The 25,524-nt window shown below is 46.3% G+C and overlaps 1 protein-coding gene and 1 long non-coding RNA gene across 2 annotated transcripts in view; one reads left to right on the top strand and one right to left on the bottom strand.

Annotated features, from left to right (window-relative positions):
• The window catches only part of LUZP1 (leucine zipper protein 1), a 113,179-nt gene extending 90,006 nt beyond the window's left edge, over positions 1 to 23,173 (bottom strand). Inside the window, exon 1 of the mRNA XM_033955193.1 lies at positions 23,008 to 23,173. The gene's annotated coding sequence lies outside the window, so the exon portion shown is untranslated. The remainder of the gene's footprint in view (positions 1 to 23,007) is intronic.
• A 94-nt stretch (positions 23,174 to 23,267) lies between these two features.
• Positions 23,268 to 25,030, top strand: LOC117365163. The gene is made up of 2 exons (XR_004540369.1): positions 23,268 to 23,416; positions 24,986 to 25,030. It is a non-coding gene; the product is annotated as an uncharacterized LOC117365163 (long non-coding RNA).
• Positions 25,031 to 25,524: the final 494 nt, after the last annotated feature.

Here is a 25,524-nt window from a genome sequence, read left to right on the forward strand (position 1 = left end):
AGTGGATCTGGTGGAGTGAGTACTCGAGAGCCAAGATAGTGGAAAGAGGGGAGGAAGGATGCCGTGAAGAGATTTGAAGGCAAGACAGGCGCATTTGTAGTGAACCCTGAGGATGACTGGGAGCCAGTGAAGCTTAGACAGAAGCGGGGAGACATGGTCGAATTTGCCTTTTGCGAAGATTAGTTTAGCTGCGGTGTTCTGAATCCGTGGAAGTCTGAGAAGACTTTTCTTTGTTAGGCTTAGGTAGATGGAGTTGCAGTAATCTAGTCTGGATAGAATGATGGATTGTACAAGGACAGCGAAATGTTGTTGGTGGAAGCAGGATCTGACTTTTCTTAGCATATGGAGATTGAAAAAGCATTTTTTTACTAGGAAGTTGATGTGGTCGTTAAAGGACAAAGTAGAGTCAATGATGATTCCCAGAACTTTGCTAGAGTGCTCGAGCTGCAGATTGGTGCCAGAGGATAGTGTGATGAGGGAGGGTAGCTGATCTAATTTCGGGCCGAGCCAAAGTAGTTTTGTTTTGTTCTCGTTAAGTTTCATTTGGACGGCGAGAGCCCAGGATTGGAGATTTGTTATACAAGATGAGATGTTATCAGAGAGGTTGGTGAGGTTAGTCGGTCTCGAGAAGGACAAGGATGTCGTCGGCGTAGGTGTAAAGTATCTCCGAGGTGGATAGTTGGAGGAGTTTCAGGGAGGACATATAAACATTGAAAAGAATCGGGGATAGAGGTGAACCCTGAGGGACTCCGCAGATCGGTTTCCGAGGGGAGGATGAAGTGCCATTCATGTTAACGAAGTAGGAGCGGGAACGTAAGAATTTTGAGAACCAATCTAAGACTGTGGAGTTTATGCCAATTTCAGAAAGTTGGAGGATTAGTATGTCATGGTGGACAATGTCGAAAGCTGCAGAAAGGTCAAATTGAAGAAGGACAGCGAACTTGTTGCAGGAGTGAAGTTGTTGGACCTTTGAAATTAAAGAGGCTAAAAGGGATTCAGTGCTGAAGTTGGGCCTGAATCCATGTTGGTAGGGTAGGAGAATGGAGAATCTCTCAAGATAGGATGAGAGTTGGGTGGCTATGAGGGTAAGAAAAATTATTTATTTTCATTTTAGAAATTAAAACATGTTGGTTCTGAGAATTAACTTCTGCTTTCTATATTTGCCACTGTATGAGTACAGAAGGCGATATGAGGGAGGGGGATGCTTTATGCGATTAAAAATTTTAATTGTGATTAATCGACGTGCAGCCCTAATATATGTACATTTGTCCTGGATCTGAAGTAAACATATAAATTATAGATGTTATATTTACCAGTACTTTAGATCCAGAACAAAGGTTTTACAGCCTAATATCAGTAGGAGTTGGAATCAAAGATTTGGTGTAACAATTCCACAGCCCTGCATTCAAGGACAACAGGCAAACCACTGACAGCAGATGAGGTTAAGTGCAAACAAATGCACGGTGATCAAAGTAGACCACAACAACAAGGCAAGCCTGTCATTCTACTGAATGAGTCACAGCTAGCCAAGACAAATCAGAAAAAGACTTTTTAGTGTCAAAACAAACCACCAGTGCTCCAAACCACACAGTCTACTACAATGGCTGACGCGCATGGAACAGGCATTTGTGGACAGAAATAAAGCTAACGTGCAAGGCCCTTCATCTAGGCCTCACCTGAGGGCTGAGTATAGACTGAATAGAGAATGACACAGGGACAAATTTTTCCCCATCTCTGCAGGAACTCATTTTCCTGTGCCGTCCCCGTGAGTTCTTTTCCTGCCTCATCCCTGCAACCTCCGTCCTCATCTGCCCAAGCCTCAAACACTTTAAAATCATAAGTAGCAACATTCTAGAGCTCAGATTGTGATGTCATAATGCCTCATTCCACCAATGCCTAGGCTCCGTCCTCATCTGCCCAAGCCTCAAACACTTTAAAATCATAAGCAACAACATTCTAAACCTCAGACTGTGATGTCATAATGCCTCATTCCACCAATGCCTAAGCTCCGTCCTCATCTGCGTAAGCCTCAAACACTTTCAAATCCTAAGTAGCAACATTCTAGAGCTCAGATTGTGATGTCATAATGCCTCATTCCACCAATGCGTAAGCTCCGTCCTCATCTGCACAAGCCTCAAACACTTGAAAATCCTAAGTAGCAACATTCTAGAGCTCAGATTGTGATGTCATAATGCCTCATTCCACCAATGCCTAAGCTCCATCCTCATCTGCACAAGCCTCAAACACTTTCAAATCCTAAGTAGCAACATTCTAGAGCTCAGATTGTGATGTCATAATGCCTCATTCCACCAATGCCTCATTCCACCAATGCTCCGTCCTCATCTGCCCAAGCCTCAAACACTTTCAAATCATAAGTGTTTGAGGCTTGTGCTGTTAATGCAGAGCTTACAGGAATGGGGCAGGGACAGTGATAGAGACACGGGGAAATTGAGTTCCTACGGGAACAAATTTGTCCCTGTGTCATTTTCTAACTCTGAAATGCAATAAATGACAGCAGATTAGAGCCACCAGGCCCAGATAATCAGCCAGTCTTCTGCAACACAGCACACTCTACTGAGCCCTCAATGTCACTCTTTACCAATGCTTTGGGTCGTCTCTGCTCATCTGCTAAGCCTTTATCAATTCGGACACAGCTTCTGCCACAGGCCCATTTCCAGCAGGAAGTTCCATTCACCCACCACCTTTTTCTGTGAATAAAGTCCCTGTGTCACACACTTTTAGTCTCACTCTTGCCAGTATTATATTACCAGCTCTTTTCTCAAATTTCTGTTCCACTTAACTGTTACATATCACATACTTTATAAAAAGTAAACCATTTCAATTTCTGAAATTGAAATGGTTAAGCTTTTAAAAATAACCCCTCCCCCCTTAGTTCATTCCACTTAAATGTGCCTTTTTCATACTTAAATTTCATGAGTGGCATAGCCACGAGTGGGCCTTGGAGGCCTGGATCCCTCCTACCTGCAGCACCCCCGGCCAGCCAAAGAAATGCAGTGCCCGAGCCACCCCCCTCCTCCTTGCATTGCCTCAGTAATTCAGAAGTTGGTGACGTACCTTCTGCTGCCAACGCTAAGGCTTCTCGCACATGCTCAGTCCAAGCAAGAACTGAGCATGCTCGGGGAGTCCTGGAGTCAGCAGCTGGAGGCATGCCGCCGACTTCTGCATTACAGAAGCAGTGCAAGCAGGCAGGGAGAGGCAAGGACACTGCATTTCTTTGGCTAGCAGGGTTTCGACATCCCTGCCAGAAAAGGTATGTATATCGCATACGAGGAGGGAGGAGGAATGCGTTGGCTCCTCAGTCCACTCTTGGGGACCCCCCACCCCCCAAAAAAAATAAAAATTGGAGGGTTCACTATGCCCCTGGATTTCACCCAACGAAGACTGACTTATTTATGGCCGATTTAACACTAGATAATAAAAATTGTTGAAGCTGAGTCATTTTTAAAAGTCCTTGGTGTAATTTTGGACCCTTCTTTCTCTTTCGAGCGGCATATCAATTTGCTGACAAATACATTTTTCGGGAAACTTTGGACCCCCTTTTATCAAACCACGGTAGAGCTTTATACCATGGGCTGGCGAGGTATATGCTCCGACACTCATAGGAATTCAATGAGCATTGGAGCATTTACCTCGCCGGCCGATGGAAAAACGCTCTACCGCGGTTTGATAAAAAGGGGCCTTTTGTTCTTTAGCCCTTTATTCGGCATTGTTGCTCAGAAGCAACATGTGTTTCTATGGCTCTTATGGGAGCTCTGCATCTCCAAATGCCTGTTTGCCTGGCACTGTTGCTCTCGTTCAACATCCGAGTTACGTAAAGGAGCCGTTTTCCCCATCTGCCAATTAAAGGGTTTAAGATGCTTAAGAAAATGTTTCAAAAAAGATCATTTTTGAATAGTTAACTCAGGCAATGATCCTTCCTCAGTTGGATTACTGAGATGTGTTTTATCTGGTGATGATTGAAAACTTTACAAAATACCATCCCAAGATGGATATACTCGGACAGAAAATGCAATCATGTCTCTCCAGTATTACAGTACTTGAATTATATTGATTGCCAATTCAGGCACATATCAAATTTAAATGCTGTTTGCTTATCTATAGAATTTGGTTTGGCTCCATCACATGCCACTAGCCACTAACTGTAAAACGATAAAATCTAGACCAGTGTTCTTCAACCTTTTGACACCTATGGACCGGCACCAGTCTGCGGATCGGCAGTTGAAGAACTGGGCTAAGTCGTGGGCCAGACCCCACCCATCTCCACCCCAGACCCCGCCCCCATAATAGTACTAATTGTAATACCATCTTTTCCATTCATTTTTCATATATACACACACACACGATATAATCTTATTAACAACACATAATGGTTAACCACAAAATTAAACTACGCAAAGCACACTATATGCTTCTCAACATTCATTCCTACTAGAACACAGATAACCCCATGCAAATACAGGACCAAAAACTGAAAGTACTAATATATACAAACAAACCCTAAGATGCAAGACTCTGCATGCAGTACAACCCCCAGAGGAAAAAAAACAAATGCATTTCTTCCTGAACAGACAGCAGATGTAAATCAATCACTAAATTAAAAAATAAAATCATTCCCCCTACCGTTGTTGTCTCCCTCCCTCCATGCTGTGCCTTGCCTTCTGGCCTGCCCCCTGGTGTTATCTTCAGGCTGGCTCCCTCTTCCTCAGTGCTGCAGTGCACAAAGCCGTGGGCAGCATCCCACGCCTCATCTGGAAGCCTTCCCTCTGACGTTGCGACATCAGAGAGAAGGCTTCCGGTTCAGGTGCAGGACGCACGTAGGAGCTTCTGCCCACGGATTTGGGCACTGAAGAAGAGGGAGCTGACAACGCCGCATCGATCATACCGTGGACCGGAGGCTGAAGAGCACTGTCTAGAGCCCGATGCATGTGCCGGCCCTGTGGACCGGCAGGAAATTTCTGCGGACCGGTACCGGTCCATGGACCGGCCATTGAAGAACACACAATGGGATCTATTCACAGAGAAAGGTAGGGGAGGGTCATTGGGGTGGGCAGACTAGATGGGCCGTGGCCCTTATCTGCCGTCTATTTCTATGTTTCTATGAACGCTGATCTAGACAACAAAATTGCCTGAATTATTCATCAGTTAAAAATTTAAAATACAAGAGACTTTTTCCATCCACATTTTCCTATCAATCTGTTACATTATGGAACACAGTGCCCTTTTTCCTCCAAATACAAACTAATTATTTGGGGGTGGGGGGGTTCTCATATATTAAAAATGCTTCTTTGTACTGAAAAATGTTAAAATTTCTAGGAACAGTATCTTGAAACACCCTCATATATGCCCTATTTCCTTGATTCTAAGACGCCATCAATTCTAAGATGCACCCCCCCCCCTGCAAAAGTGGAAAAATAAGCCTTTGATTCTAAGATAAGCCGCATCTACTTTCCACGCACATTTAAGTCCCTCTTTTACTAAGCGCAAGGTTTCTACCATGGCCCAGAGTGTTTAAATGCTCCGATGCTCATAGGAATCCTATGAGTATCAAAGCAGCATCGTAGCATTTAAACACTCTGGACCATGGTAGAAACCTCTACTGTGGCTTAGTAAAACGGGGGGTAAAACAAGTAAAAATGTGCATTTCAGAATTGAGGAAATACAGTATCATATTATGTGTGAGCATAAGTGGTAGATGAACACTCTGTTCTATATAAGCAAAGGGGGTGTTCACAGAGAAGAAGCATAGGCAGGGCACTGTTGTCTGTAAGCTGAGCTCCTCCAACTGCACTGCTACCAGTATTTATTCAATTTTCTATACCATTCTCCTAGAGGAGTTCAGAATGGTTTACATGGATTTATTCAGGTACTCAAGCATTTTTCCCTGTCTGTCCTGACGGGCTCACAATCTTTCTAATGTACCTGCGGCAATTGGGGGATTAAGTGACTTGCCCAGGGTCACAAGGAGCAGTGTGGGGTTTGAACCCACAACCTCAGGGTGCTGAGGCTGTAGCTTTAACCACTGCACCACTCTAGAAATCAAAATGTAGCAAAAGTGAGCCAAGTATAGGACAGTGGAGCCATTGTGACATCACTGATGAGGTTGGCTCTTAGGCATTGGTGGAATGAAGCATGATGATGTCACAATACCAGCTCTGGTTATCAGAGGCTGAAATTCTTCACACTATTTATTTACTCGGTTTTCTATACTGTTCTCCCAGAGGAGCTCAGAACGTTTTACATGGATTTATTCATGTAACAAAACATAAATCTCACTTGTATACCGCAAATACCATTAAGTTCTATGCGGCTCACAAAGACTAATAGTACAAATGAATTCGATTTCTAACTTCCGAAGTATTCCCTGAAAAGATACATTGATATGAAGTTGGGAGTGTGAATATATGAGTGAAATCCCTAGTCCATGAGGCTGCCTGGAAAGATAGTAATCGTTCCTGAAATTTCTTGTATTTACATCCTTTCACAGAAGGGAATGAAAACCAGGGCTGTGGAGTCGGATTCGAGGAGTCGGAGGAAATTTCGGGTACCTGGAGTCGGAGTCGGAACATTTATCTACCGACTCCACAGCCCTGATGAAAACAATGAATGAGTTTTTCCCTGTCTGTCCTGGCAGGCTCACAATCTATCTAATACTAGGGCAGTAGGGGACCAAGCAACTTGCCCATGGTCACGAGGAGCAGCGTGGATTTGAACACTCCACCTCAGGGTGCTGAGCCTGTAGCTCTAACAGATAATAAGAGCGCAGCTTCAAGGTGTATAATCACAAAATGTGCAAGAAACAAAACACACTCGTACAATGATTCAAACCACAAACTAAAACTTAGCTTTGTATACCAGGTCATCAAACCAAAGGAAGCTCAACATTGTTAAAATAATTGATTAAAAAATATACCAAAAGTTGTAAGGGAATTAATTTTTAAAGTATTTTGCAAACAGGAAAGTTTTTAAAGATTTGCAAAAGACTTGGAAAGGACTAGGACATCGCAAGGTTAAAGGAAGTTCATCCCATAGTTGAGAAAATTTAAAAACCAAAGAAAGACCAAAATCTTTGGATTTCTTTCCTAGAAGGGAGGGAAAGCTTAAATTGTTGGGTCCCTCTCGCATAGGAAAATCTGTAAATGTTCCATGACAAGAGGAACAAAAGGAGCAAAAATACCATATAAAAATCTTAAAAATAACACTTGCACATTTAAACTGAATTCTAAGATGAACCGGGGGCCAGTGGAGGCTCAAAACCAAAGGAGTCACGCGGTCGAACTTGCTCTTTCCATAGATCCACTTCGCAGCAGTATTCTGAATCAATTGCAACCTTTGAAGGCAGATCTTTGTGATGCCAAGATAGATGGCATTACAGTAATCTAGCCGAGATAGTATAATTGATTGGACCAAAACAGAAAAATGGCGTTGATGGAAGTAGGATCTAACCTTTCACAACATTCGTAAATTTAAAAAAAAACATTTTTTGACCAGAGAGTTTATTTGACTCTTAAAGGGAAGGGAAGAGTCCAAAAGTATTCCCAAGATCTTGGAAGAGAACTCAATTTGCAGAGAAGCCCCAGAATCCAGTGGAAGGGAGACAATCTAGTTTTGAACCTAACTTACTATATATATAAGGGGATGAAAAGACCTCAGAGACCTTTAAAAAGCCACAATGCTGCTTGAGATTTAGCAAATGAAGCAGGTCATGTCTCAATCACTGGTCAAAACCCCATGTGATTACTTTTCGTCTCAAACTTATTTTAGGCAAAAAGATGGCGCTAAAACTTTAAGAGCAGCCATTTTTCTCAATGAAAAACAATACAAAGCACTACAGCACTTTCCCTAAAGAAGCCTGGGTTATCCTGGTGAAACGGAGGCCACGTAGGGCTTGAACAGCAGTGCCTTGAGTTCTTGCGGTCCAGTGTACTAGGCATGAGTGAGCTTTTGCGCTCCTGCCTGGCGGAGGGAGGGGCTCAGTGCAGGGCAAGAGCGCAGAAAGCTCGCTCCTGCTTGGTACACCGCTGGACCACCAGGGATTCAAAAAGGTATGCGGGAGTAGGCAGGAGGGAGGTAAAAAAAACTGGCAGAGTCGGTCAGGACAGGAAGGATCCCTCCTGTTCCGGCCCACCATATCATATGGCAGGCCCAGTGGAGGCCAGCAGGACATTGGGTGAGAGAGGGGACAAGGTACAAGGCAAGGAAAGGGGGGGGGTCTGGGTACAGAGCCTGGCAGGAAGGGAGGGGGGCTGGGTGGAGAATCTGGCAGGCCAGAGAGGGGGGGTCAGGGTGGAGAATCTGGCAGGGCAGAGAGGGAGGGAGGGGGGAACAGGGTGCAGAGCCTGGCAGGGCAGGGAGGGAGGCTGGGTGCATAGCCTGGCAGGAAATGATGGGGCTGAGTGCAGAGCCTGGCAGGGGAGGGAGGGGAGGGAGGGGGGGCAGGGCACAGATCTTGGCAGGCACATGACTATTAACATACACACCCGTCTTATATTCGAGTCAGCCTTTTTGGGGGGGAAAGGGTACCCTGTCTTACACTCAGATCGATTTATATTCAAGTGTATGCAGTAATATTTTCCATCCTGATTAGTACAGACCCAGATGTCATTTTTAGCACAGGCTCTTAAGAAACTCAACAAATCCTTGAGACACCCTTCTACTAATCTTGAAAGACTACCTCAGGTATTGGTAGAATGCCCATGAGCCTGAGTACTGTAAGTTTCACAAGATACCTATTCATAATAGAGGAGGAACAAGAGAATGAGGTAACTTCAAACCCATAAACAAGACTTCTATGATGTAAGTGTTGCTTGCTGAGCACCCAGTGACTGGGGCAGAATGAATATGGCTGCAAAAGCAATAAGGCCTCCCAGCCTAATGGAAGGAAGTGTACCTGATTCTAAAGAATAGCTCTATTGTTAAAACGTAGAAATCTAAATTCTGTTTGGTCCACAGATCCAAAATCAGCTGCTATGCAGGTTGAGGTTCGTGATGGTCAACAGAAAACTATACTAACTTACCAAACGTCTAGTGGTTTAATTCAAAAAGTAGGAGCCAGATCTGCTTCCTAATTTAAACTCTTCATTCACAATCAAGAAAAGGAGACTGAGCAAGCGAAGTGCAAAGATAAGATGGAAGGGCCTGCGTCAAACTTAGGGGACTACGGGATGCTCCACGCAGGAAGGCTTGCCAGCCTAGCTCTTTTTTTTTTCCTTTCAAAATAACATTTAAGAGGAAAGATGTTTATGTGACTGAAATAGAAGGAAAGTTTCAATTGTTATTATCTCCATTGCTTACAGAGCAGGCTCTTGGGTATCTGGCACCCACAAGCCTACAAATACATTTTCAAAGGGAAATTTCCCCTGCTGCGTTTCCCTTCAATATTTTGTTGGGGAGGGGGCAGAAGGGCTAGTTAATGCGGGGATTCTCGTGTTACATCTGTAGGGTACCTACAAAAACACTCCTTGATTTTAAATGGTTAAAAATCAAAACTTATTGGAATATGACAGCAAATACAAGTCCCAAAAAGCACGGTCAGCAAGATCTTACACAATCATTTGCACTTTCATCCTTATAAGCTGCAATTGGTGCAGAAGTTACAACCTTCAGACAATGCAACGTGACAAAAGGACCAGGTGTTCCTAAAGCACGCCCCCCCCCCCCCCCCCAGATCACCAGACATTACTGTTTGTGACTTTTTACTTTGGGGGTACGTGAAAGACAGAGTGTATGTCCCTCCACTACCCGCAACTATGGTGTGGAAAACCTTTCATATGCTGAGAGATTAGAGAAACTGGGGCTCTTTTCCCTGGAAAAGAGGAGACTTAGAGGGGATATGTTAGAGACCTACAAGATCATGAAGGGCATAGAGAAAGCGGAGAGGGACAGATTCTTCAAACTTTCAAAAAATACAAGAACGAGAGGTCATTCGAAAAAGTTGGAAGGGGACAGCTTCAAAACAAATGCTAGGAAGGTTTTCTTCACCCAACGTGTGGTGGACACCTGGAATGCGCTTCCAGAGGACGTAATAGGACAGAGTACGGTATTGGGGGTTCAAGAAGGGATTGGACAAATTTCTGTTGGAAAAAGAGATAGAGGGGTATAGATAGAGGATTACTGCACAGGTCTTGGACCTGTTGGGCCGCCGCGTGAGCGGACTGCTGGGCAAGATGGACCTCAGGTCTGACCCAGCGGAGGCACTTCTTATGTTCTTAAGATCTGCAGGAACGCATCACTGAAGCTATAAACGCGATCGCACCAAATATGCTTCGGAGAGTCTGGTCCGAGCTTGATTATCGCATCGATGTTCACCAAGTAGCAGATGGGTCTTACATCAAGTGTATGTAATCAACAGATACCATATGAAACTTTACGAGTTGAAGAAACTGTAGTCTCAAAAGGTGAAAGAATATTCCAATAAATGTTGGTTTTCTAACCATTTAAAATCAAGGAGTGTTTTTGTGGGCACCATGTATATTTGCAAACTTCAGAAGATCTCAGTTAAATCCCTGTGTGTTGCTTTGCCGGCCCTGTCTCTTGGCAGGCAGAATAAAAGTATCCAATGTTCAGTAGCAATTTTATCCAGAAAATTGATTACTCACATAAATCCATTTGAAAATTATCTTCCAAATGTTGGAGAGGAATCTTGCATAAAAACAAATTTAATCACCCACATAGCCCCTGCAGCTGTCCTGGTAACTCAACCAGTTATATAGGGTGTCAGGTCAAAAGCACGCCGGGACAAAGGCGCGCGCAGACAATTGAGCGCAGCGCGGAGGTGCGCGCCACAGAAAATTACAGTTTTTAGGAGCTCCGACGGGGGGTTTTGTTGGGGAGCCCCCCCACTTTACTTAATAGAGATTGCGCCGCGTTGTGGGGGCGTTGTAGGGGGTTGTAACCCCCCACATTTTACTGAAAACTTCACTTTTTCCCTGTTTTTAGGGAAAAAGTTAAGTTTACAGTAAAATGTGGAGGGTTACAACCCCCCAAACCTCCCACAACGCCCCCACAACGCGGCGCGATCTCTATTAAGTAAAGTGGGGGGGGGCTCCCCAACAAAAACCCCCGTCGGAGCCCCTAAAAACTGTAATTTTCTTCGGCGCGCGCCTCCGTCTTGCGCTCAGTTGTCGGCGCGGGGCTGTCTATGAACCGTTACATAGAAGCCAGCTCTGCGTGTGCTGAGGGTGCTTGAGCAACCCAATATTGAGCAAACTCTTTGACCATGTCCAGGGAGAAGTAATTTCCATTGGGTTTAGCACCCACAATAATTTTGAAAAGTTGGCTCCTATGACAAGCTGCGGGGGTAACAGAGCAGCGTGAGGAACCGATGAGCTTCAGTATTCCTTCCCAAACAAATTGCTAGGAATTAGCAACAATCAAAAAGTCCATGATGGCCAACTTGAAATCAGACGGTAGTTTCAGTTCAATTCCAAAGAGTTTTAAGAAGGCTTTGGACAATTTCCTGGAGGAAAAGACTATAGTCTGTTATTGAGAAAGACATGGGGGGACACCACTGCTTGCCCTGGATCGGTAGCATGGAATGTTGCTACTACTTCAGATTCCGGAATCTTTTGTTACTCTTTGGGATTCTGGAATCTTGCTATTCTTTAGGATTCTGAATGGAATGTTGCTACTCTGGGTTTTGGCCAGAATGAGAACGGGCTACTGGGCTTGATGGACCATTGGCCTGACCCAGTAAGGCTATTCTTATGTTCTTACGTGAGCCAAGTATAGGTCAATCAAGCCATTGTAACATCACTGATGAGGTTGGCTCTGAGGCACTGTGGAATGAGGTATTATGACATCACAACCAGCTCTGGAATGTTGCTCTCATTGGGGTTCCAGAATGTTGCTATTCTTTGAGATGCTGCAATGTTGCTACACCTTGGATTTTGGCCAGGTACTAGTGACCTGGATTGGCCACTGTGAAAACGGGCTACTGGGCTTGATGGACTTTTGGTCCGACCCAGTAAGACTATTCTTATGTCTTATATCAGTATATAATCCTCACAATTTGGTCGTCAGTAGCCTCAGCAGAGAGGTCTAAGAATGTGTGGGAAGAAAGATATCACCATTGTCTGGTCTACGACTATTATTTATAATGTCTAAATACATTGGAACAGTCTCTTGCAAACTTTGTGAATCCACGGCACACCAAATGTGGTTGCCGCGGCTCAAGGCATCCAGATGTGCGCGGACGTCAACGCGACGTGACGCGCATGCATTAATGTCATCGCATCAAAGTCTACACATGCGTGAAGGCCCTCCAGACGGGGCCCCTAAACCGCCAGCGAGGGGCGCTGGAAAGGAAGACACTCAAGAGAGGCGCTGTCGCAGGCTGACTGCCAACAGGATGTGCCTCTCGCCGCAAGACACGTCCTGAAGGCACCTCTCCTCCTCTCCAGCATCTCGTGGCACATCCTGGAATCTCGGGTGGCACATAATTTGCCATGCACTGTAGTAGAACCTCTGTAAGTTGACCACCCAAGGGTGGTCAACATAAAGAAATAGGCCTACTGTACCAATATGTACATGTGCTTTACTTTCTTGTACAGCTTTTATTAGAGAAAATGAGCTCCCAAGGGAGGTGGTGGAGAAGAAAACGGTGATAGAGTTCAAACCAAGCGTGGGATGAACTCAGAGGATCTCTAATCAGAAAATAATGGGTGTACATTGAAGGAACTAAGGCCAGTACTGGGCAGGCTTACATGGCCTGTGTGCCGCATATGGACATTCAGTTGAGGACGGGCTGGGGAGAGCTTCGATAGCTGGGATGGTTTAGATGGGCTGGAGTGAGCTTTGATGGAGACTCCAAGTTTATCCAAGTTTATTAAGTATTTTGATTTATCGCCTTTTCAAAATTCAAGGCGATGTACAGATAAATAAAAATTTTTGGTAAAATACAGTGGTGCCTCGCATAACGGACGCCTCGCACAGCGAACGCTGCGCATAACGAACTTTTTGTCTTGCTCCCTATAACGAACTTCGTTTCACACAACGAAGTCGCCCGAGGGGCCCGGGGGGGGGCGGAACTACTCTCGCCGCTTCCTAATGTGAGCCGGGAACAGCAGCACCCTCCTGTCTGAATGCAGTGTTCCATCATCTCCCTCCACCTTACCTTAGATGCCGAGTTTTCTGGCTTTCTTTTTCGGCCAGCCACACACTTTCAAAGAGCAGCAGATGCGCGCATGCTCTGTTGTTCAATCTTCTCCTCTGACGCAACCGGAAACCGGAAGTTGCAGGAGAGGAGAACATTGATCAACTTCAGCAGCTGCGCGTGCACAGCTTTTTGAAAGCGTGCAGCTGGGTGAAAAAGAAAGCTGGCAAACTCTGCATATAAGGTGAGGTGGAGGGAGGGAAATGTAAGGCTGCAGAACGAATTATTTTGTTTTACATGTATTCTTATGGGAAAACAGGGCTGCAGAACGAATTATTTTGTTTTACATGTATTCTTATGGGAAAACGCGTTTCACACAACGAACGTTTCACATAACAAACTTGCTCCTGGAACGGATTAAGTTCGTTGTGTGAGGCACCACTGTACTTACAATTATTAAATAAAACAAACGATTATCTTAAATACACATATTACAGTACATTTAGAGGGTATTTCTACAGATTATAGTGAGACAAAAGGAAAGTTATTTAATGGTTACATTCCGTATTAAAATCACACTACTGGGCAGGGCTCATATGGTTTCTGGCCCAGAAATATCTAAGATAAAGGACCATTTAAACTAAATAATTAATTTATGGAGCATGTATGGTTGGGCAGACTGGATGAACCACTCGGGTCTTTATCTGCCATCATTTACTATGTTACTATGAGATCATACAAAATCATACATACTGTACAGTATCATAGAATTTCCTAACAATGATTCAAGAGCAATATTAGGGAATTCTACTTTACGGAGAGGGTGGTGGATGCCTGGAATGCGCTCCCGAGAGAGATGGTGGAGAGGAAAACTGTGACCGAGTTCAAAGAAGCGTGGGATGAACACAGAGGATCTAGAATCAGAAAATAATATTAAATATTGAACTAAGGCCAGTCTTGCACGGTCTGTGTCTGTATATGGCCGTTTGGGGGGGAGGATGGGCCGGAGAGGGCTTCAATGGCTGGGAGGGTGTAGATGGGCTGGAGTAGGTTTTGACGGAGGTTTCGGCAGTAGGAACCCAAGCACAGTACCGGGTAGAGCTTTGGATTCTTGCCCAGAAATAGCTAAGAAGAAAAAAATTTTAAAAAAATTTAAATTGAATCCGATTGGGCAGACTGGATGGACCCTTCGGGTCTTTATCTGCCGTCATCTACTATGTTACTAGAAAATCAATACGTTTCTCATGGTTTTCTCATGATTTCATCATTTTTTTTTTTTTAAAAAAAAAGGAGAGTCAATCTTGGTCTGTTTCTTTCCTTTGGGCCATCAAGTCTCAATTAACTGTAAAATTTTAAAGTAATTGTAAGATGTACCTACAATTCAGACCAGTCCTTCACATGAACTGCTGCCGCCTGTGTTCTGTGGTGAGGGTATGTGTGAGAGAAATATGCACAACTTCTATTCCCTACTGCTGCTTATAATTTGCCTGCTCCGTAATGGAGAAGTGTCTATATTTGATGGAAGCTTGCACTGGTGTTGCTTATGCTGTACCTATTCCATAGTGAGCGGAGGGCCGAGGGGGTATGTGGGAAGGAAGCTTGCACTGATAAAAACTGCAAATAAAATATTTAACTCCCCCCCAAAAAAAGAAAAGAAATCAGCGTGCAGGTCCTAGGAACTCACCCAACAATTTCAAAATTGCTCTCTTAAAAGCATAGCTGCATGTATTTAGAAAACTATCGTGCCCCTATCAAGATGCAGAACCCACACAGAGCATTAATAAAGAAGCCAATCTGCCCGGGGAAAGGAAATGCATTCCTTTGGGATGGAAAGGCAGCTGGGGGGGGGGGGGGGGCAGAAGCAGCAGTGCTCACAGCTTGTGACTGAGCCTTTGCAGGTGTCATGGTTCACCTCCCCCCCCCCTCCTCCCAAATGCTGGTGGAGACACAGACTCCACCCTCTGCTGCAGCCCGAAAACAGCTTTCGTCGACTGTATCTGGGCAGAGAGCGGCCAGGGTGGGTGCATCAGGGAGAGCCCCCCCTAAACCCGGAGCTCTAGCTTGCAATACATTTTAGGGAAACCCCGCAACTTTTAGAAAAGGCTGCAGACTTCCCCCCCCCCAAGAATTAGGAGCTCCAGTTTATTCAGTTAAACGTTCCTAGAAAAAACAACGGAAAATAGAAATGGAAGCAAACCCAGAGATATTTTCCCTCTTTGCATCCACCGAAACTTCGGTGGCCCCTTATATCTCCTGAACTTGAGAGGTCTGGCACCAAGAACTCCACCGCCTTAATGCAATTCTTCTCCCCATCGCCCAACAGTTGCCGAGGGACACCCCTGAGAGCAATGCGACACCAAAAAGAGACAGAGCGGGAATGGGGGGGGGGCCTCTCTGCGAGAGCGTGACCGGGACCCCTAAGAATCAGAGACAGTGACAATACCGCAAGGTATCCATTCATGAAGAGATGGAAGGAACACGTTTGGCAGGAAGCCAGGGCTGTGCTCCTGCACCCAAGTAGCTAAAGCACTTTAGAGGACACATGCTCGGAATATCTGATGAGTGGTTATGGCTGTGATGCGACACAGCTTGTGAGAGCATACGAATGTTTTGACCAGGTACTATAGCACAGAGAGAGAGAGAGAGAGAGAGATGGAGGAAGGAGACGATGGGCAGGAGCAGTGAGGAAGAGAGGGCCAGTGAAACACGTACAAACATGGGAAAAGGAAAGATAAGGAGACACAGCCGGAAGAAACAAACTAAGAGACATGCACAACCCGGAGAGAATTAAGAGGAGGCAGGGACACCCCCCTCCCCCTCACACACATAGAACTTGAGACACTTATTTAATAACAACAACAAATATCAACAAGAATTGATCACTGCTGTTTCTGACTGTTTAGCACAGAGCTGGGGAGGCCAGCAGTTTGTCTGGTGGAAAGGATACACAACAGGAAGCAGCTGCAGAATGCCAAAAGGACAGAGGTTGCCAGCAAAGCAAAGTAAGATCAGAGGTGGCAGGGAAAGCATGAGGTAAAAAGCAAAGCCTGTACTGACACCAGGGACAAAGCCCGGAGGCACAGACACCAGGGACCGGGCTTGGAGGTGCAGCAACAGCCACACAGACATCGGGGACCAGGCCCCGAGGTACAACCACAGCCGCACAGACACTGGGGACCGGGCCCCAGGGTACAACCACAGCCGCACAGACACCGGGGACCGGGCCCCAGGGTACAACCACAGCCGCACAGACACCGGGGACCGGGCCCCAGGGTACAACCACAGCCGCACAGACACCGGGGACCGGGCCCCAGGGTACAACCACAGCCGCACAGAAACAAGGCCCAAGGTACAGCCACACAGACACCAGGGACCAGGCCCAAAGTACAACCGCAGCGACACCAGGAACCAGGCCCGGAGGTACAGCCGCAGCCATATAGACAATAGGGATGAAACCCACAGGTAGTCACAGCCACATAGATACCAGGGATCAGGCCCAGAAGTACAACCATAGATTGACAGTCACTGGGGACCAGACCCTGAGGTATAGTCACAGCCACCAGGACCCAGCCCAGAGATACAGTCACACCTATACAGACAAAAACCTGGAACACCAGGGACCAGGCCTTGAGGTACAACCACAGCTGCATAGACACCAGGGACCAGGCCTGGAGGTGCAGCAACAACCACACAGACATAAACCAGAAACAACATGGACCAGTCTTGAGGTGCAGCCACTGCCAATACAGACACCAAGGACCAGGCCTGGAAGTGCAGCACCAACCGCATAGACATAAACCTGAAATACCAGAGTCCAGGCCCAAAAGTACAGCAACAGCCGCATAAGCACTGGAGACCAGGCCCCGACATACAAGCACAGTTGCACAGACACCAGGGACCAGGCCCGGATAATGGGGGCCTAATCTGTGGTATTTGGGGCCTGAGTTGTAGCCTGTTCTATGGAGGGGGGGGGGGGGGGGCAGAACACCAGCCTAATGGATTCCCAGTAGGCTGGGAACCAGAAGGCCCAGGCTCAAATCCCACAGCAGTTCCCTTTGGCCCTGGGCAAAGCTATTCAACCCAAACCACTCATGTATCATGCCAGATAGGGGGGAGGGGGGGTTCCTGCAAAGTGTATGGTCCCTTGGAGTCAGCTATAGCCTAAGGGCACATCTGGATCCATTGGGGGAGGGAGGCCGGGACTGAGCATATGGAACCTAACCCAAAGCAAGGGACACAGAGGTACAACAGGCCTGGGCTGGATCAGCTGGAAAAGATAAGTAATAGACTAGAAGGTGTGAAAATGAGAAGTGTCTACTGGAAAGGTCCCAAACAAACCAGGCTGTAATTAAAAGACCAAGAGCCCGGGTCCCCTCCCCCATGGATCCAGGTTGCAACTCTTGGACACTTGTCACTTTGAAAAGCAGAAGGAAGTAAAAAAAAAAAAAAAGGCTGGCATCTGTACAACTGAGCAATGGGGAAGAGGTTCAGGGATTGGTGAGTTAGAAAGACGGGCTCGGAAAGTGGATTGCCTGTTTGTATTGCTTCTGTGCCAAGTCCTAACCGAGCCTGTGGGATGTGCGCACAGATGCTTCAGCCGGGGCACCCAGCAGAAAGTAATGCTCCAGTACCATCCCTGTGAATTGGGTGAGCCCCTTAGCATACACAGGGTTAACTGTATTTCTCAGGTTTTAGGAATGTGCCAAGGCATCAGTTACAAAGGGGCTTGCGTTAAAAACACGGAAAAATGCGGGATGAAAGCGAGCAGACTTAAAATGAACGTTTTCTTTCCTACATTTTTTTTGAAACAACATCTCCTGTCACTTTGGAGGGAGGTCATTGACGCCGTGAACTCTCCAGTAATTTATCGTTAGAAATTTTTACAAGGGAAGTGTGTGGGTTTGTCTGGTCCGATCTGGACCAAATGATGCAGGGTTCAGAACACACACCCATCGTTTCCTTCATGCCCCTTTCTTAAAATTTCAGATGCTGGGCCTGGAATGTAATTGGTCCGGCCATATTCCTAAGAATGCAAAGTCCTGCCAGTGTAAGGGGCTGGTGTACAGTTTGTACCATGTTATGTGCTGTAGAGACCATCAATCCATCTGATTTCATTCCTAAACAAAGGCAAAAGGCCTCCCAGAAATTCCACTTCACATGAGCTTCAAGTAAAGATAATTCCTGTTAGACCCCCACAGGGATAAGGAGGACAAATCCCTGGATCAATACAATATTTTTCAATCTCTGGAGATCTGCATAGGCAGTTGGTGTCTGTGCAGCTATGGCTGTACTCGGCCTGATCCCTAGTGGCTGTACCTCAGGGTCTCATCCCTGGTGTTTATGCCCTAAACTAAACCTTGGGTTTATATACCGCACCATCTCCACGAATGCGGAGCTCGGCACGGTTTACAGGAAGAAAGATGAGAGAGGAACTACAGTGGAGAGATTAAAGAGTTAGGTGTAAAGGGGGAAGGTGAGAGGCCTAAGAGGGGGGAAGTGTTACAGTTTTGAGAATAGCCAGGTTTTTATGGGGTTTGCGGAAGAGTTGGAGGGAGCTTGAGGTTCGGAGAGGGGAGGTGAGGTTATTCCAGAACTCAGTGATTCTAAAGGGGAGGGACGACCCAAGTTTGCCTACATGGGAAATACCTTTTATGGAAGGGAAGGATAGTTTAAAAATTTGGGAGGATCTGGAGGAAGTAGGGGTTGGGGAGTTCCAGGATAGAGGGATAACGGCAGGAAGGATGCCATGTAGGATCTTGTAGGCCAGACACGCACATTTGAAGTGGATCCTGGGGATTGCTGGGAGCCAATGGAGCTTAGACAGGAGTGGTGAGACGTGATCAAATTTGCTTTTCTCCAATCCATCACTATGCTTTGACCCATACATGCTTCAGTCGCATCCCCCCCTATCGTTTTCAAAGTTCCCATTATTCAGTTATGAGCTAGAGAGGCTTTGCCATGTTCAACTTCAGTTGAAAAACATTTTTTTTTCCCCCCTGCACGATGGCTCTCTCTCCTCAGGAACTGACACTAATATGATTTTACAGACAGGCAAGTTAAAATACCGCACCGGTCTTTGCTTTCTAGTGTCAGCTCATCCCCGGTGCCTGGGGGGAACGGTACATCTGCAGAAACCCAAAGCATTCCTGAGAGTCAACTGGGCGAGAACATATCTGCCCTAGGGGGTATTTCTGATCAAAATAATTATTTGCGATGCAGAAGAATTTTAGCAGAAGGTATTTTGCTTTGACAACGTTTAACCATTAGGAACCACCACCTAGAAACCCAGCAGATTTGTTTTCTCTCACACAAGTTATGGCAGGATCGTACCAGGCACTCGGCACAAAGATAGATCCCCTGCACTCAAGTCACTTATCTATTAGACTCTGGCTTTCCCAACAACCTCGCTTACAAAACAAAATGGGCCACAATTTATAAGAAGGCAACAGAGGAACATAGGCCGTCTTTTACTAAGCGTTAAATGAGCGTCAGAGCAGCACTGAAGCAGCACTCTGGTCCGTGGTAGAAACCTCTACCGCCGTTGAGTGTAAATCGATGGGAAATAAAAACTAGTAATGGTCCTTCTAGTCTGCCCAGAAAGTGGCTAGAGTTGTCATCTGCCAATCCACGCAGGTTATCCCCCCTCCCCCCGATGCCCTCATTTGGGCTTTGGAGTTGCAGCGGCCACTCTGTATAGGGTCCATGCTCTTGTTTTGAGTTGAAACGGCCACTCCAAACAGGTTAACAGCCCTCTGTACCCTTGTTTGGAGTCTGGAACCTGTACGGAGCGGCAGGTACATCCCTCAGCCCAGGGAAGAGAAGACTGCGAGGGGATACGATAGAGACTTTAAAAATAATAAAAGGATTTGACAAAATAGAGCAAGGAACACCGATATTCACGTTGTCAAATGGACATGGACTGAAATTGAGAGGCAACAGGCCCAGGACAAATGTCAGGAAGTTCTGTTTCACACAGCGAGTGGTGGACGCTTGGAACGCTCTCCCGGAGGAGGTTGCGACGGAAACCACCATTCTGGGATCCAAGGGCAAGTTGGATGCACACCTTCTTGCAAATCACGTTGAGGGATACGGGTAAAACAGGGTCTTCGTCAGGGAGCACCTGGCTTGGCCTCCGCTTGTGCGGGTCGCCGGACTAGACGGACCCAAGGTCTGATTCGGTGAAGGCATTTCTTATGTTCTCAGTGCTTTGTTTGGCGTTGTATCCCTCCACGCCAGTGGTCTCCAACTCAAACCCTTTGCAGGGCCACATTTTGGATTTGTAGGTCCTTGGAGGGCAGTGGAAAAATTAATGTCTTATGAAAGAGATGACGGTTTTGTACGAGGTAACACACTTTACAGTTTATAAATCTTTCCTTTTTGGTTAAGTCATAATAATAATATTGTCATTTATAGCTAAAGAGACATGTGATCAAGAAACTGTTTTATCTTACTTTTATGATTATGATAAACGTACCAAGGGCCTCAAAATAGTACCTGGCAGGCTGCGAGTTTGAGACTACTGCTATAGGCTAAGGCTCTTTACACCTGCATTGTGATGTCATAGAACTTTATGGTTATAGAAAATTAGTAACACGATGGCCATCCACAGCATCCACTATCTCCTCCTCTCCCTATTGGCTCAGGCTCTTTACACCTGCATTGTGATGTCATAGAACTTCATGGTTATAGAAACATAGTAACACGATGGACATCCACAGCATCCACTATCTCCTCCTCTCCCTATTGGCTCAGGCTCTTTACACCTGCATTGTGATGTCATAGAACTTTATGGTTATAGAAACATAGTAACACGATGGACATCCACAGCATCCACTATCTCCTCCTCTCCCTATTGGCTCAGGCTCTTTACACCTGCATTGTGATGTCATAGAACTTTATGGTTATAGAAACATAGTAACACGATGGACATCCACAGCATCCACTATCTCCTCCTCTCCCTATTGGCTAAGGCTCTTTACACCTGCATTGTGATGTCATAGAACTTTATGGTTATAGAAAATTAGTAACACGATGGCCATCCAGAGCATCCACTATCTCCTCCTCTCCCTATTGGCTAAGGCTCTTAACATTTGCATCTCCTCTTCCTATAGGCCAGTGGTCTCCAACTCAAACCCTTTGCAGGGCCACATTTTGGATTTGTAGGTACTTGGAGGGCAGTGGAAAAATTAATGTCTTATGAAAGAAATGACGGTTTTGTACGAGGTAACACACTTTACAGTTTATAAATCTTTCCTTTTGGCCAAGTCTCAATTGCCACTTATAGCTACAGACACATCCGATCGAGAAACTGTTTTATTTTTACTTCTGCCATTGCAATAAACATACCGAGGGCCTGAAAACAGGGCTGCGAGTTTGAGGCCACCGCGCTACGCCTCGGCCGACGTTGACCCAACCGCGTACAAACGCCAGCGCACACATTCTGATCTGCTCCAATAGGTTCATAGACAATTTAGCACAATTGTCATTGAGCGCCATTGTCTTAGCGCTGAGTTGTCTGCGCGATTTTGTCCGCGTGCGATTAGCTTGCGCGCTTTTGGCCTGTCACCGCTCCAATAGGCCTAAATTTGCGAATGCATTCTACCCGTGCATTTTCTATAATGCGTGCCCTTGTCACTGCATCCCTTCCAGGCTGCCCAAGTATGCCCCAGAAAAGCCTAGATGCCAATCACATATAACCCAGCACATGCTTTCTGCGCATGTGTGTTTTGCAAGCACACACACACACATATATATATATATATATATATATACAGTAAAAGCCTTTTTTTTCTGCAAGTTAAGAAATGCCTTACCAGGAACAAGAAGCTTTATACAATTATCTGCAATGTATCTGAACTGATCTAGGAGTGCCAAATCCCTGAAGAGACCAATGCAGCTCCAATACATGTACAGACTTGGAAAGAAGAAAAAAAAAATAAAAGAGTGTTCCTATAATCCTGCTAGTATGAAGGATATTTGGGCAACATTCCTAGCAGGGTTTGCAAGCAGAATATCCCAGTAACCCTGTTCAGCACAAAACACACAGCAGTGCAAGAAATATGCAGTCACTTGCTCTTGCCTGAATGCGGTCTTTTCCTATCCCTGCCTGGAGTTCAATTTTTTAGTTTTATAAAACTATCTCTGTCCTGCGTGAAAATGGCATAAAGATACCACCAAAAATGACTTTTTTTTTTGAGGGGGTGCCACATGCACTACAAACCGGACACAAGGAAGGAGCTTGGCTCAATACTGGGGGATGCTTAGCTCCTATGCACCCAGTTATGTCCTCCTGTATAGTCTGCAAATGAGAGGGACACCAGGCTCAGTGTCCCTAACCCTACTAGTGAAAGGGACACATGGCAGCAGCCTTATGACCTGCTGGTGCAAAGGACACCCCAGGGCAAAGGAGACAAAGGCAACGTCCCTGGAAACGCTCAGGAGAGCAGCAGCCCTTAGAACTCCGCCAAGAGCAAAGAGACAAAACGGGCCCGCGCCATAAACGCGATTCTGCTGCTGCGGAAGCCGCACCACTGCAGCGTTTTCCAGCGGGCAGAAATGCAGGAGGCACCGGGGGGGATGCTCGTGCATTCCTGCCGCCGGGGGACACTGGAGACGGTAGCCAGATCCCCGGCAGGGACTCGCACTGAATTGCTGTGCCAGCATGCCTGCACTTAATTCCCCCCCCCGCCCATCCCCCAGCCGCAGCAGAACCGCTTCCCCTCCCCCTCCCCGGAAAGCAGGACAGGAAGCGATCCCCGGGACACCTGATCGCCGCAGGACAGACGCCCGGCAGAGAAGCGAAGAGACCTCGGCGCCTTGTCTCCAAAGCTTCCCCCCCCCCAAAATCGGGGCCGATGAGCAAGACACGAGTGATCCCCCCCCCCGGGCTTCCTTACCTCGCCATGTGAGGATCGGCAGGTCCATAGCCCCCACGGCGTGCAACGAGTCCCGGCTGCCTCGGGGGTGGGGGGGCACTCCGTCCAGCGACGCGTCCCAGGAAACCCCCGGCCCCCCGCCGCCTCCTCCTCCTCCTCTGGCCCGCACTGCAGGGCTCACACCATCGCGTTCCAAGGTGGACTTGCCCCGCTCTGCTCACGTCATTCCCTCGTCCATATTAGGCCGCCTTCAGGAAGGCGGGTCCCAGGGCAGGAAGGGAGCTATTGTTTCGCAGCCTCTTTGCCTAGTGTGTTCCCCCTCCCCCTCCCCTTTGCATTCCTTCCAACTTCCCCACTTTGCTCCTGCAAAAGTCGCAGGGCCACCGGGAGTTTTCATGCTTTCCCCAGGGAGGATTTGCATCGAGACCGGGTATGCCTTACTTTTACCTTTTTTTCCCCTTCGGAGTTTACTGGCCAAAGGAAAAAGTTCACAAAACCAGTTTCTATTTATGTAGATTGGTGATTTTTTTTGGGTTTCTCTAAAGCAGAGGTAGGCAATTCCCGTCCTCGAGAGCCGGAGCCAGGTCAGGTTTTCAGGATATCCACCATGAATATGGATCAGATGGATTTGCATGCATTGGCTTCTTGAGATGCAAATCTATCTCATGCATATTTAAAATATCTATGCACATTTTATGCTCTTGGGAGTTTTCATGCTTTCCCCAGGAAGGATTTGCATCGAGACCATGATGCATCCTAGTCCTTGGAGCTAGCGGCCGGGTATGCCTTACTTTGCCCTTTTTTTCCCCTTCGGAGTTTACTGGCCAAAGGAAAAAGTTCACAAAACCAGTTTCTATTTATGTAGATTGGTGATTTTTTTTGGGTTTCCCTAAAGCAGAGGTAGGCAATTCCCGTCCTCGAGAGCTGGAGCCAGGTCAGGTTTTCAGGATATCCACCATGAATATGTATCAGATGGATTTGCATGCATTGGCTTCTTGAGATGCAAATCTATCTCATGCATATTTAAAATATCTATGCACATTTTATGCTCTTGGGAGTTTTCATGCTTTCCCCAGGGAGGATTTGCATCAAGACCCTGATGCATCCTAGTCCTTGGAGCTAGCGGCCGGGTATGCCCTTTTTTTTTCCTTCGGAGTTTACTGGGCAAAGGAAAAAGTTCACAAAACCAGTTTCTATTTATGTAGATTGGTGATTTTTTTTGGGGGGGGGGGGTTTCCCTAAAGCAGAGGTAGGCATTTCCCGTCCTCGAGAGCCGGAGCCAGGTCAGGTTTTCAGGATATCCAGCATGAATATGGATGAGATGGATTTGCATGCACTGGCTCCTTGAGATGCAAATCTATCTCATGCATATTTATTGTGGCTATCCTGAAAACCTGACCTGGCTCCGGCTCTGGGAATTGCCTACCCCTGCCCTAAAGAAAATGTTACCTTTTGCCTTCTCCCTGGAAAAGCGGAGACTTAGAGGAGACATGATAGAAACCTTCAAGATCATGAAGGGCATAGAAAGAGTAGACAGGGACAGATTTTTCAAATTATGGCGAACCACAAGTACAAGGGGGCACTCGGAGAAATTGAAAGGGGGAAGGTTTAGAACAAACGCCAGGAAGTTCTTTTTCACCCAGAGGGTGGTGGATACATGGAACGCGTTACCGGAGGATGTGATAAGCAGAAGCACGCTACAGGGATTCAAAGAAGGTCTGGACAGGTACCTGGAGGACAAAGGGATTGAGGGGTACAGATAGGAGTAGAGGTAGGTAATAGGGATAGGATTAGAGGATTAGAGGCAGTTACAAAATTAGTCAGGGACACTGTTCAGGCAATTAGGCCTGAAGGGCCGCCACGGGAGCGGAGCGCTGGGCAGGATGGACCTCTGGTCTGACTCAGAGGAGGTAATTTCTTATGTTCATCTTCATTTTCATCCTGTTTTCTGTGAAAATTGTCCAGACAATCACTGACTTGGTTAATTTAAACCCCAAAGGAAACAAATATCTATGCACAGACTATATGCAAGGAAAATCTGGACCAAAAGCTGACCGTGAAAGACCAGGTGGACTCCTTGATCCGAAAAATCTTTCACACCCTCTGGAAACTTCGGTCCATCAGAGCTTACTTCAATGCCTCATCATTTCAAATTCTAGTACAATCCCTTATTCTGAGTCAACTCGATTATTGTAACATCGCCTACTTGGCACTCCCCTAGAAATATATGCGGCGATTGCAACTGGTACAAAATGCAGCGGTTAGACTTCTTTCACGTGACACCTTCCTACCGACTTCTACATTGGCTACTGATGGAGGCATGTGTGAAATTCAAGTTTGGTTGTTTTTGCTTTAAGGTACTCTATGGCTTAGCCCCTAAATACATAACAGACCTTTTCTCTTTCTCAACCAACAGACACAAGCGAAGCTCACACCTGAACTTCGTTTCTCCACGGTTTAGAGGTTGTAAATTTAAAAGTCATCATCAACATCTTCTCGCACATCAAGCAGCATTATGGGGTAAAGACCTTGAACAAT

The sequence above is a fragment of the Geotrypetes seraphini genome, chromosome 8 (genome assembly GCF_902459505.1).
Source record: "Geotrypetes seraphini chromosome 8, aGeoSer1.1, whole genome shotgun sequence".
Classification (NCBI taxonomy): Eukaryota; Metazoa; Chordata; class Amphibia; order Gymnophiona; family Dermophiidae; genus Geotrypetes; species Geotrypetes seraphini.